At 42.8% G+C, this 12,785-nt stretch overlaps 1 protein-coding gene across 1 annotated transcript in view; it reads left to right on the top strand.

Moving 5' to 3' along the window:
- DSTYK (dual serine/threonine and tyrosine protein kinase) overlaps window positions 1-12,785 on the top strand; it is an 89,846-nt gene that overhangs the window by 21,950 nt on the left and 55,111 nt on the right. The window lies entirely within an intron of this gene.

The following is a 12,785-nucleotide window of genomic DNA, read 5'->3' as shown; positions in this document are numbered from 1 at the left end:
AGGAAGCCAGGAGGTGGAGAGGAGGAAGAGAGAGGAGGATCAGGGGGGTGGGGGTGGGGGGCGATGGCAGAAGTGAGCTAGGGCATTCATGCTGATGGAAGGGAAATGGAATGAAGTTCAGTAGCCCTAAAGCTGTGGGCTGTATTGTCAAAGAAGGAATGCAAAGTTTGGGCTTGGGGGAAGGTCATGTATACTTGAGAGGCTCCATGATCTTGCCTGTCTGCGGGTGCAGATTGCGACTCATGCATGACTTCTCATCCCGTGTGGTTCTTTTTGATGGCTTCCATAAAGAATCTCAGCCAAGGCGTCAGAGGTCCGCGGTTCTTGGGACAGCTAGGTGGGAGAGTGGATAGAGCTGTGGGCTTGAAATCAGGAAAACTTAAATTCAAATTTGGCCTTAGACCCTTATAGCTGTGTGATCCTGGGCAAATCACTTAACCGCCATGTGCCTCAGTTTCCCCATCTGTAAAATGGGAATAATAATAGCATCTACCTCTCAGGGTTGTTGTGAGGATCGAGTGAAATAATATGTAAAGTACCTTGCATGTAGAAGGCACTATGTAAATGTTAGCTGTTATTATTTGCCGTTGTTAATATTTTGTAGATAATCAGTGTAGCACTTTGGCTATACATCTGTTACACTTTGTTCTCATTACACAACTTGGTCACCTGGTGTATTTTAGCAAAGGAAGTCTATTTGGTGCTAGTGAATTGCCTCTGTTAGAAATTATGCTTTTTTTTTTTTTGAGGAAAGCATGACACCACTCCTTTTGTGTTTGTGACCCCCTTTTGTGTGTTGTCTTCTCCCATTAGAATGTAAGCTCTTTGAGGGCACAGACTGTCTTTCTGCTTATACTTTGTATCCCCAGAGCTTAGCACAGTGCCCAGCATACAGTAAGTGACTAATAAAACCTGTCTTTGTCCCTTCTTCCCTTCCTTCCTTCCTCCCTCCTTTCCTTCATAACCTGACTCCTGAGCTGCTTTCTTAACCCTCTTAGTACCAGTTTCTCCTCAGCACAAAAATACAAAGACCCCAAAGCACTTAAACATGACCAGAGTTTTCAAGGTGACGGTCTTCAACATTTTCCTTCTAGTTTTCCTCAGGACCTGAAATTGGGGGAACTGGCCTTCTTTGCTCCCAGGATATGTTAAATGCAAACTTTTAGTTAAAAAATAACTGAATGAGTTTTATAGATTGCACTTAAGTATATCAAGGATAATAACAGCCAAGTAGCCTGTAAATTTAGGGGCTGATAGCATTTTAACATAGAAATGGCTAGCAAGATTCTTAGGTTGTATTTCTTAGTAATTCTATGTATTTCTGCTTTGGTTGTACACGTCATTAATTTGTTCAAAGGTCTAGAATTAGGGGTGAAAGCTAGAAAGTACACAGATTGTCAGATAGTAAAATTTTAGACCATTCCTAAGTAATCCTCTTCTGTTTGACTTGCTGGTGTCTGTGACAACCTTAGTTTATAACATGATGGAGAATGTTATAGAGGAAGGGCTTGCTTGTGGAGTTGTAGTTTTGACATCTTGTGTTCAGAGCTTTGCTGATCTGAAATGAATGTAGAGAAAACTGCTATCCTCCTCTGCTTTGCTCCACGAAGAAGTAGGTGGTAGGAAGGCCCAGAGGAGAATGTGTTTTATTTTTGAAGTCCTCCAGAGAAGAAAATTCCACAGCCTTTTTCTTTCACCCTTTTTAGGGTTCTTCACTAAGAAAATCTTCCTCACAGCTCATTTAATTCAATTCAACAAACATTTATTGTGGTCCTTCAAAGTGCCAAGTGATGGGACTACAAAAATAGAATGATTCCTGAGCTCAAGCATCTTATAGTCTCTTGGGGAGAAGCAACATGTATGCAGATAAGTGATAACCGTAAATACAAAGTCATGGGTATGATCACTAACAACTGGAAGCCGCAGGAAAGGCCTGGAGCCGAGTTGTAAAGGAAGTTCTAGGTAGCTCTCGGCAAAGATGATGGGACAGAGACTGTACAAAGATGGACCGGAGGCAGGAGAGGGAAGGGAGAAAGTAAGCAGTTGAGTTTGGCTGGAATGTAGAATATGTAATGGAGAATAATAGGAAATCAATCTGGAGAGATAGGCTGGAGCCAGGTGGGCAGGGCTTACTGTAGCCTCACAGAAGAATTTGTATTTTGTCTTAGAGACTATAGGGAACTCCTGAAACTTCCTGAGCAGAGGAGTCACATAGTCGGATTTGTGTGTTAGGAATCAGTTTGGCAGCTCTGGAGAATGGGTTGGAGAGGGAAGAGACAGGATGACCAATTATTAAGGCGATAGTCATCATATTTCAGACTAGGGGGATGAGGGTCAGAACCTAGCCTGGCAGCTTTGTCAGCAGAGAGAAGGAATAAGTGCAAGAAATATTGTAGAAGTAGAACAAACAAGACTGGGCCTGTGTGGTTTGAAGGAGAGGGAGGATTTGAGGAAGATTACAAGACTGCAAATGTGGGTGATTAGTAATGTCATCTCCTAGAAAAAAAAATGGTGGTTGGGAGGAGGAATGGGTAAGGCCACAGGGGTGGGAAACTTGAAGCCTCAAGGCCACATGTGGTATCAAGGCCTTCAGGTTCCTCATCCCTGGTTTAGGGGGAAAAGGTAATTAGTTCTGTTTTGAACATGTTGATTTTGAGAAGTGTGGAACTCAGGAGAAAGATAAGGGCTGGACTGGTAGCTTTGGGAGTCTTCTGCATAGAGATAATGGTTGAATTAATGATAGCTGATGAGATGATCAAATGAGAAGAGTATAGATAGAAAAGAGGAGAGAGTAGAGACAGTTGTGGGGTATGTATTCATAGGGGACTGGACCTAAATAATGATCCAGCAAAGGAGACCGAGAAGGAGTGATGATATAGGTGGAAGGAGAGAACCAGAGAGGGTAGTGCCAAGAAACATTAGGAGATAGGTAGGATTCAGGTGGCTAATGGTGTTAAGTGTTGCAGAGAATCAAGAAGCATGAGGACTAAGAAAGGCTGTTGGATTTAGTGGTTAGGAGATCATTGAGTTGACAGTTTGGAGTTGACAATTTTAGTAAATTGTGGATCAGAAGCCAGACAGTAAAGTGTTGAGAAGTGAATGTGGGGGTGAGGAAGTAGAGGCAACAAGTATATATAGTTTTTTTTTCTAGGAGTTTGGCTATGAAAGGGAAGAGAGCGTGATTCTTGGTCCAGTAGGGACAAGTGAAGATTTTTGAAAGGATGTGGGAGATCTAGGTATGTTGGTAGGAAGCAGAGTAGAAGTGCTCAAATGAGGACAGATTGAAAGTTAAGGTGAGCAAATTCATGTTGTACCAGAAGCCCATTTCCCCATTATTTGGAAGAGTGACTTTAGTTTTGGAAATTGCAGTTCAGAAAACAGAATCATCTCTGGGAGTGGAGGAGGTGGGTGGTGGGAGGAGGTGATCAAAGTATGTTGGACCTTTGTTTTTTCCTTTTAAAAATACAATTTAAGAGATAGATGTATCTTTCCTCTGCATCATGGCATTCAAACACTAGGCCTCTTTAAGCTCTGGAACCTTCCATCTAAATACAAAAGCTTGTGGTGGTGGAGAAAAGGTGGGACCAGAGCTATTTAATTTTGTTCCCCCGGCAGAAGATACTCATTTTAGTTTGTGACTAAGAAAATTATGTCAGTCAGTCACCAGGCATTTGTTAAATATCTGCTGCATTCCAGGTGCATTGCTAGTGTTATGGATACAAATAAATTGAATAAGAGAATCCTGATTAGAGTGAAGTTAAAATTCTAAAGGTAGAGGAAAGGGGAGAAGGGAACAACAAGTACCCCTCCACCCCCACACCAAGAGAAGTAGTGGATCCAGATAGAATTATAGAATGTTAGAGTTGGAAGAGTTTAGTCCAACTCTCTCACTTTACAGCTGAAAAAAACTGAGGCCCAGTGTGGTAAAGTGACTTCCTTCCCCTGTGGTCACATAGTAACCCGTAAGCTAGAACTCAAATCCAAGTCTTCTGACTCCAATTCAGCGCTCATTCAGATAACACCTTACTGCAGATGAACGTTTGAATTTTTAGGCTGAACATTTGCGACTTTAGGAAACTGTGTTAGATAAAGAATTCCTGTGGGAGGATTTATGAGATACCTAGATTTTTGTCTCCTTTCCCCTTGTAAGGTGAAGATTAGTTGAGCTCATAGTCTTAATTTTTCTCTATGAGGTTGTGTCCATGTAGAATGAGAAACTGAGACGTTTAGAGATTTACCATTCGATAACTATCCAGCAGACCTCTGAGAGATTTTAACTGTCCTCTCTGGGGTGGAAGAATGCTTATAGGCATTATGTATTATGTACTATGGTGTTGCTGAGGACAAACTGGAGCTTTGAAATGATTGAAATGTAATAACAATAAAAATGTTATTTACATAGCCTTTTACCTTTATGCTATTTCACTTTAAACTAGTGCCTATCACAGAGCTGTGCGTATTACTGAGGCGTTGAATGAATGCATGCTGGGGAAGGAACAGGAAGGGCACAAAAGTGATGTTTCACCCTTAACATGATCACATTATGACATACTTCAGGGTCTGAGTAGAAAGTGTAGAACATAGATATTATTTTAGGGATAAAACTCCATTGGTTAGAACCTCAATGTGGTCTAGTTCTCAGAAGCAGCTTGGCTAAGTGGGTAGAAGATTAGTCTGGGAGTGGGTCGATGGCTAGGCTTTTTTTCTCAGTTTCTCTATAAAGAGGAGGTGATGGCTTGGACTGCGGTAGATGATCTTGGCATCTTCAGTGTCTGAACACGCTCTACATAGCATCTGCTTCAGCTGCCTTCATGGCCAATGGAATAAATTGTTCTCATCCGCCCGTTCCTTCAGGGGAAGTCTTCACGTGCTTGGGGTAGACACCCCCTAGCTCACCAGTGGGTTTGAAGCCTGTCAGTTACTCTCAACCTGATTTAGCAACTTTGCCTCACTTAAATCCAATTCACCAAGCAGTCAGGACATCGTCCTGTGATGTCACTGGTCCTCTTTGAAACAAAGGACAAATAATATAAGAGGAGGGCAGCTATCCTCTATATCAACTCTCCTTGCTAAGGTGAGGAGGAAAAGGAGGGGAATGAAGTGTAGGAGATGGTTGTCTAAGGAGACTTGTGGATTTGTAGAGACCTGAAAGACTAATTTTAAGTTTAAAACTATATCTATAGTAGATGAAAGTAAGGGCTTGTAGTAGAGAATTAATGATACAGAAGTCTGGCATAATCTTGTAAAACGAGTGCAAGGAGTAATGAAGGTTAGAATGAGCTGGAACCATCGGGGAATCATTGCTAAGACCAATAATATGTTGTTTGTTTTTCCTGTGTTGGGGATAAAAGGAGGCTCAAAGAAAGAAATGACTGCTGATGAGGGTGGGTGGGATGATGATAATTGTCAACCAAGAGAAGGTAGTGCTATTCACCTTTATTTTATCTCTGTTGCCTTTATTTGTTAAGGAGAATAAAGTGGCTAATACGGAACTGAAACCCAGGATAACAGGAAGTAGTAAGGAAGCACCTAGTCACCTTTCTGTCCAGTCCACCAGGTGTAGATGCAAATGTGTTACATCTCACATGGCTCAGAGTAATTACTGTGAGTAACTCTGAAAGACTGGAGAACAGCAGAGTTGCCACTGGCCCAGAGAAAGGCAAATATCCCAAGGATAGAAGACTGTGAGTTGATAATAAAAAGAGCATTTATAGATCTCTTTAAGGTTTGAAAAGTGCTTTACAAATATTATTCTACAGACTTTTAAGCCAGTGATTCTGACTTTGATTCCTGGCAAAATTATGTGACATACCATGTACGGGATGATAGGCAAACATCTAGAAAAGGAAGAAGTGACTGGAAAGAGCCAGCATTGTTTTATGAAGAACATGTCATTTCAGACTAAACTCGATTCTATTTTTGCCAGGGCTGTTAGAGAGGTGAATTAGGAGAGTGATGTAGAAATAATTTATTGAGATTTCAAGAAAGCATCTGATAACATTTTTCGTGCTATTCTCGTGGACCATGTTTAGCCTTGATGACAGTACGGTTAGGTAGGTTCAGAACCTATTAGATAGAGGAACCCAGAGAGTGCTCATGAATGGTTCAGTTGTCAGTTCTGAGGAGGTCTGTAGTGGGTGGCTCAGGGATCTGATCAGTTTTTGGCTTTGTGTTGTTTAACATTTTTCTGAGTGCCTCAAACAGTGACATGGATGGCGAGCTTATCAAATTTGTAGATGGCACCAAATGAGGAGGCCTAGTGAGAGTCCAGAAACATCTTGACAGGTGAGAATGCTGGGTTGAATTGAATGAGGTGAAATTTAATAGGGAGAAGTGTAAAGTCGTACACTTGGACACTTGGTTTCAAACGGTCTACCTCATGAGTATAAGACGGGGAGGTGTGACTGAACAACACTGCACCTTAAGCTTGAAAGGTTTTACTAAATTGCAAGCATAGCATGAGTAAACAATGTGATGTGGCCGTTAAAAAAGCCAGTGTCGTCCTAGGCTGCATCCAGGGAGGTGATGGCCTCATTGTACTCTGCCCTAGTGATACGACATATGGAATATTTTCTTCAGTTCTTGGCATTACATTTTAGGAAGGACAAGTATAAGTATAGAAAGTGATAGGTATAGATAAGTATAGAAAGTATTCAGAGGAATATGACTAGGGTATTGAAAATACTTGGGATCATGCCCTGAGTTAGTCAGTCAACATTTATTAAGTACCTACTATATACCAGGCACTATGCTAAACCCTGGAGATAGAAAGAAAGGTAGAAGATAGTCCCTTCCCTCTAGGAGCTGACAGTCTAATAGGAGAGACAGCATGCAAGCAACTATGTACAAAAAAACAATATACAGGATAAATTGGAAATGATCAATAGAGGGAAGGGACTACAATTAATGAGGATCAGGAAGGGCTTTCTATAGAAGGTGGGATTTTAGTTGAGACTTGACAGAAGCCAGGGAAGCCAGAAGACAGAGATGAGGAGGGAGAGCTTCGTGGCCATAGGAGAGAGCCAGAGAAAAAGCCCAGAGTTGGGAGATGGAGTGTCTTGTTCCAGGAACAGCAAGGAGGCTAGTGTCACTGGATCACAGAGTGTGTGGGTTGGTGTAATGGGAGCCACTGGAGTTTGGGTCAGACTTGTGCTTTTAGTAAGATCACTTTGACAGCTGAGTAGTGGATGGACTGGAGTAGGGAGAGACTTGAGGCAGGCAGACCAACCAGCAGGCTGTTGCAGTTCTCTTCTTGTATGACATGATGAGGGAGGGCTGGTACCAGAGCATGACATTGTCACAGGAGGTGGCAGCATATGTGAAAGATGTTGCAAAGAGAAGGTCAACAGGACTTGGCAACAGATTGGATAAGGGGGTGAGAAAGTGAGGAGTTTAGGGTGACAGGTTGTAGTAAGCCTGTGTGACTGGGAGCATGGTGGTGCCCTCAGCAGTAATAGAGAAGTTAAGAAGAGGAGAGGGTTTTAAGGGAAAGACAGAGTTCAGTTTTGGACATATTGAGTTTAAGATGTCTTTGAGATGTTCAGTGTAGTCTTATGGGGATATGAGCCTGGAGGTTATCAGAGAGGGAAGTGCCGGGTAAGTAGATCTGAGAATTATCAGCATAGAGATGATAATTGAATCCTTGGGAGTGTATCAGGAGGGCAGAGTTTATAATCTCAAAGAGGATCATAAACATGTCTGAAAGGTTCGGAACCGCCGGATATAAGAAACTCTCAAAGTAGAAGGCAGAAGAATCAAAACATTTATTTAGGCTCCACAGTAACCAACCCATGAACCAGAAGCCCCATTTTGATATGTTGATCAAAATCTTCCAGGCCCAATAAGTACGCCTTGAAAGAGTAACCAGGAGGCTACAGAGAAACATGATTGCGTAAAGCAAAATCATGTTTCCCCCTTTATGGTAATAAGATTACCCACTGGACTGAAGTCTTTGTTCAGCTTCCTCCCGTAGGTCAGCTCTGCTACTGGCAGCTCCTGCCTCAGCTGTGTCTCTGTCTGTAACTGAAGCTGCAACTGTAACTGACGATGTAACTGTCGTAACTGCCTCTGTAACGGTCGTTGTAACTGTCGCTGGCTCCAACCGGAAAAGGAAGAGAGAACTCTTCAAGCTGTCCTCTCCCCTCTTATAGAGTTTTTGACATCATCAAGCACCTCCTGAACGACCAGGGCCGACTGGCCCCCGACTTGGCCCCTCCCCCTAGCATAGCCGTTAACACCTCCCCTCAGCCAGCCCCACGACTCCCCACACAGGAAGCCGTCCGCTGCCCAGAACGCTCCCCGGGCCTCCCGCCCCGGAAGAGCAAGCCACAGCGTCCAGAGGCTCAACGAGGCAAGCTGAGCCATCCAAAGAAAACAAAGGCCACTCTGGTTACACTCCACCCCTTGTTATAGGATACATAATCTAATCAGCCATGTATCCTAGAACATACATTGTGATCCAATTACAAAGGAAACTAAAACATATCATTCATTATAAAGCAAAACATATCATTCAGTAACATTCCCAAACATTGGTTAACGATTCAAATGCGATCCACCCCTAGATCCCAGCAAAATAATCTCTTCAATCAATCATCCCCAAAATAATTATTAATAATTCAAATGTCCACCCCTAAATCCTTGTATCCATTACATAGGATCAATAATATCATAACAATAAAACAACACAGCAAGGATAACACAAAATAAGTAAACAGAACACTATCATCATTTCCACCCCCCTTGAACGATTGGGGCTCAAAATCTTGGGGTGAGGGGTGAAGGTCTCATTTTCCATAGCTTCTTCATGCTGAAATTGGATGTAGAGATGGCCCTGCCCCCAAAAAGTCCCATTCCAGAGGTCATTTCTTTAACGAGCTGGCAGGAATTCCAAGAATGCTACATGCTTAGGCAGTCACCGGAAAGTGCAGGGTGCTTAAGCCTGAAGGAAACAAAACTAGCAACAAGGTTAGCCAAAACAAAGGACAAAAAGAATAGACAAGTATGGACTATAATTCTTCAAATAAAATCATCTCAAGTTTGGTTGAGATTTCAGTTATGCAAAGATCCAACATCAGAGCCAAACTCAGGTGGGAAATGTTTCTTTTCAAAAGGAACATAATGAGGAAGCCAAGAGGATCCCACCCTAGATATAGACTAAGATTGTCCTCCCAGCCTTTCCCCAAATGTACAAGTTTTCATCCGTTAATCACACAAGGTCACCTTCAGTCTGAGTGGCTTGTAGGCTTGCAGGAGCAGTTCTTATTTCCCTATTTCTCGTGTTATCAAGTCCTTTATCTCTGTACATTCTATATAATTCATTGGTTGGAATTCCATCTATCATTTCAAAACCTACTCCTGCTCTCAATAAAGCAGTAAACATTTCTTTCCTTGTTACTCTCCTTTGGCGCCAAGTTTGCTGGTTATTCACCCTTCTCTCTCGAGGAGATCTATCCCCTCCCCAGTCACCTAAGTCATGTAACTGTAAAATCTTATTTATCACTGTTGTAAGACGGCTCCCTACTTCTCCAAGTAATAAATTCAAAATTAGTTGTTTATAAGCAGGGGGAGCTGTCCTAATTATTAAATTCCTATGAGGCAGTTCCATTGAATCATTGTAATATTTGTCTGCAGTTCCTGTCATAATGGCAGTCTTCATTACCTCCTCCTTTAGTCTCATGATACAATCTCTAAGTGAATACCAGGGTCTGTGCTCAGTGGGCCACATAGAATCAGTAGCATATCTCTTATTGCATCCCACAGCGGCTAATGCCAACAGAGTAGTCCTGCTATCACCATCTCCTTGCTGATGATGTTCCCTAAAAGCTTGTTGAACTAGAGGATCATGGCTGATACCTATGAATCTCATGCAGTCTGTCCCATCTACTGATATTCCACCGGCCCCTTGATCACTGAGTCTTACCATCCAAGATATCAATGGTTCTCCTATTCTTTGGCTGAATCTACTCAAAATATCTGTGACCTCTTGCGGTGAGAAATCTTCCTGAATTTCCCTTGTAACTGAATCTTCACCTCGGGTTTCTGTCTTCCTCCTTTGTATGGGTCGAGCCCTTGTCTGATCATTTAACCATCTCCTATTCTCTGTGTGAGGCACATCCTGAACCCCAGTAGTGTTTTGTGCCTCAGCCCCTAACATTGTCTCATTCTCTCCCCACTCACTTCCTCTGCCACCATGGCTAGGACGAAGCAGGCAGTCAGGCTCTTTCTGGGCTGGGTTGAAATGCACTCTGGGCTTTTTTGGTCTCCTGTTGCTCTTAGCCACATTAATAGAAAAGTTTTCATTTGAGTCAGTTTGGTCTTCTGCTATCTGAGATTCCTCTTCTTCCTGTGGGGTAGGAGTGCCCCCATGTCTTTCACTTAATCTCAATCTTTCGTATACTAGCCGGTAGGCTGATAACACTATCCAGCTTTGCCTAGATAGTGATGCCCCTGACTGAATCCCAACTTCTCGTAAACACTTTTCCAAATCCCTAGGATCTCCTCTCCGTAGCCTTGGTTCCCAGTTTTCACAGGGTCCAGCTTTTTTAGCCAATTCTTTTGCTAGGGAGGAATAAAATGGATCCTCCCATCCTGGGATATTCATCTCTTCCTCTGAAATTGTTCTGCTTCTAAATAGAGATCTTATACCTAGCGATCCTGTTCGTGACGCCAAATGTATCAGGAGGGCAGAGTTTATAATCTCAAAGAGGATCATAAACATGTCTGAAAGGTTCGGAACCGCCGGATATAAGAAACTCTCAAAGTAGAAGGCAGAAGAATCAAAACATTTATTTAGGCTCCACAGTAACCAACCCATGAACCAGAAGCCCCATTTTGATATGTTGATCAAAATCTTCCAGGCCCAATAAGTACGCCTTGAAAGAGTAACCAGGAGGCTACAGAGAAACATGATTGCGTAAAGCAAAATCATGTTTCCCCCTTTATGGTAATAAGATTACCCACTGGACTGAAGTCTTTGTTCAGCTTCCTCCCGTAGGTCAGCTCTGCTACTGGCAGCTCCTGCCTCAGCTGTGTCTCTGTCTGTAACTGAAGCTGCAACTGTAACTGACGATGTAACTGTCGTAACTGCCTCTGTAACGGTCGTTGTAACTGTCGCTGGCTCCAACCGGAAAAGGAAGAGAGAACTCTTCAAGCTGTCCTCTCCCCTCTTATAGAGTTTTTGACATCATCAAGCACCTCCTGAACGACCAGGGCCGACTGGCCCCCGACTTGGCCCCTCCCCCTAGCATAGCCGTTAACACCTCCCCTCAGCCAGCCCCACGACTCCCCACACAGGAAGCCGTCCGCTGCCCGGAACGCTCCCCGGGCCTCCCGCCCCGGAAGAGCAAGCCACAGCGTCCAGAGGCTCAACGAGGCAAGCTGAGCCATCCAAAGAAAACAAAGGCCACTCTGGTTACAGGGAGCTGATGAGATCACCAAATGAAATGGTATAGAAGGAGAAGAAAAGACAGCCAATGACACCTGGTGTCATCTTGATGAAGATCCAGCAAAGGAGATCAGAAGGAACAGCCAAATGGGTAAGAGGAGAACCGGTAGAGAGTAGTGTAACAAGCCTATAGAGAAGAGGGTGCTTGACAGGGTCAGAGTCTGAAGAAAGGTCAAGAAGGATGAGAATTGAGAAAAGGGCATTGGATTCGGCCATTGAGACCATTGGTAATTTTGGAGAGAGCAGTTTCAATGGAATTATGAAGTCGGAAGCCAGACTGTAGGGAGTTAAGAAGAGAAGGAAGTGGAGGCACCTATTGTAGAAGGACTTTTAAAGGAGTGTAGCCACAAAAGGGAGGAGAGTTATTGGAGGACAGCTAGCAGGAATGGATGGATAGAGTGACGATTTTTTGAGGATGGAGGAGACATGACCATGTTTGTAGGTAGTAGGGAAGCAGCCGGTAGAGTAGATAGGGAAAGAGTGAAGATAAGTGAGATGAAAGAGGGGGGCAATCTACTTGGAAAGACCCGATGGAATGGGATTGCTTGTACTTGTAGAGGAGTTAGCAAGGAAAACTACCTCATTTTGTGAGACAGGTGTGAAGGAGAAGATAGTGGCAGAAAGCATCTGAGTGATTGATGTAAGATGAGGAAGAGGGAAAAAAAGGAAGTTCTCCAGTGAGTAGATGAAGGAATTTGGGATATTTTCCCTGGAGAAGAAAAAACTTAGGATAGGACTTGAAAGTGGATGAAAGTTGAAACAAAGCAGATTTTGGCTCTGTGTAAGAAAAATTTCCCAACAATTATACCTAAATCCAAATAAAGTGACTTGTGGAAGTAGTGGGTTTCTTCTCAACATAGCACTTCTAGGCAAAGGTTGGATGACAGTTTGTTGGGTCAAGAATAGATTCTTATTCAGGTACAGTTTAAACTAGATGAGCCCTAAGATTCTGTGATTCTCACTGAAGTATTAAGACAAGGGGTTTGAGCTCTTCTTCAGAAAGAAGGGATAGGGTTACAAAGTGACAGAGGTAATAATATCTTTTGTTATTTTGAGGACCTATAGGGAATCTTGATATTGTAGTTTATTTCAATCACGATCTTGGGTTGAGGAAACTAGGATGGCTTAAAAGTATGTAGTCTCAGCCAGGCGCTCCGTGTGTGTTGTAAAAGTCTATATTATTTATAGAAGTCAATCAACCTTTTACTTTTCTTCTAATGAAATAATTATGGTAATTGTCATCACCACCACCATCGTCATTATCATCAAACATTTAAATGTACTCTCCTTAAAGAAGACTAGAAAAACCTGGTCTCTGTTCTCTAGAGGCATTTGGCCC

Source organism: Trichosurus vulpecula, chromosome 4, assembly GCF_011100635.1.
Source record: "Trichosurus vulpecula isolate mTriVul1 chromosome 4, mTriVul1.pri, whole genome shotgun sequence".
NCBI classification, from domain to species: domain Eukaryota; kingdom Metazoa; phylum Chordata; class Mammalia; order Diprotodontia; family Phalangeridae; genus Trichosurus; species Trichosurus vulpecula.
This window is presented reverse-complemented; position numbering and strand designations above follow the sequence as displayed.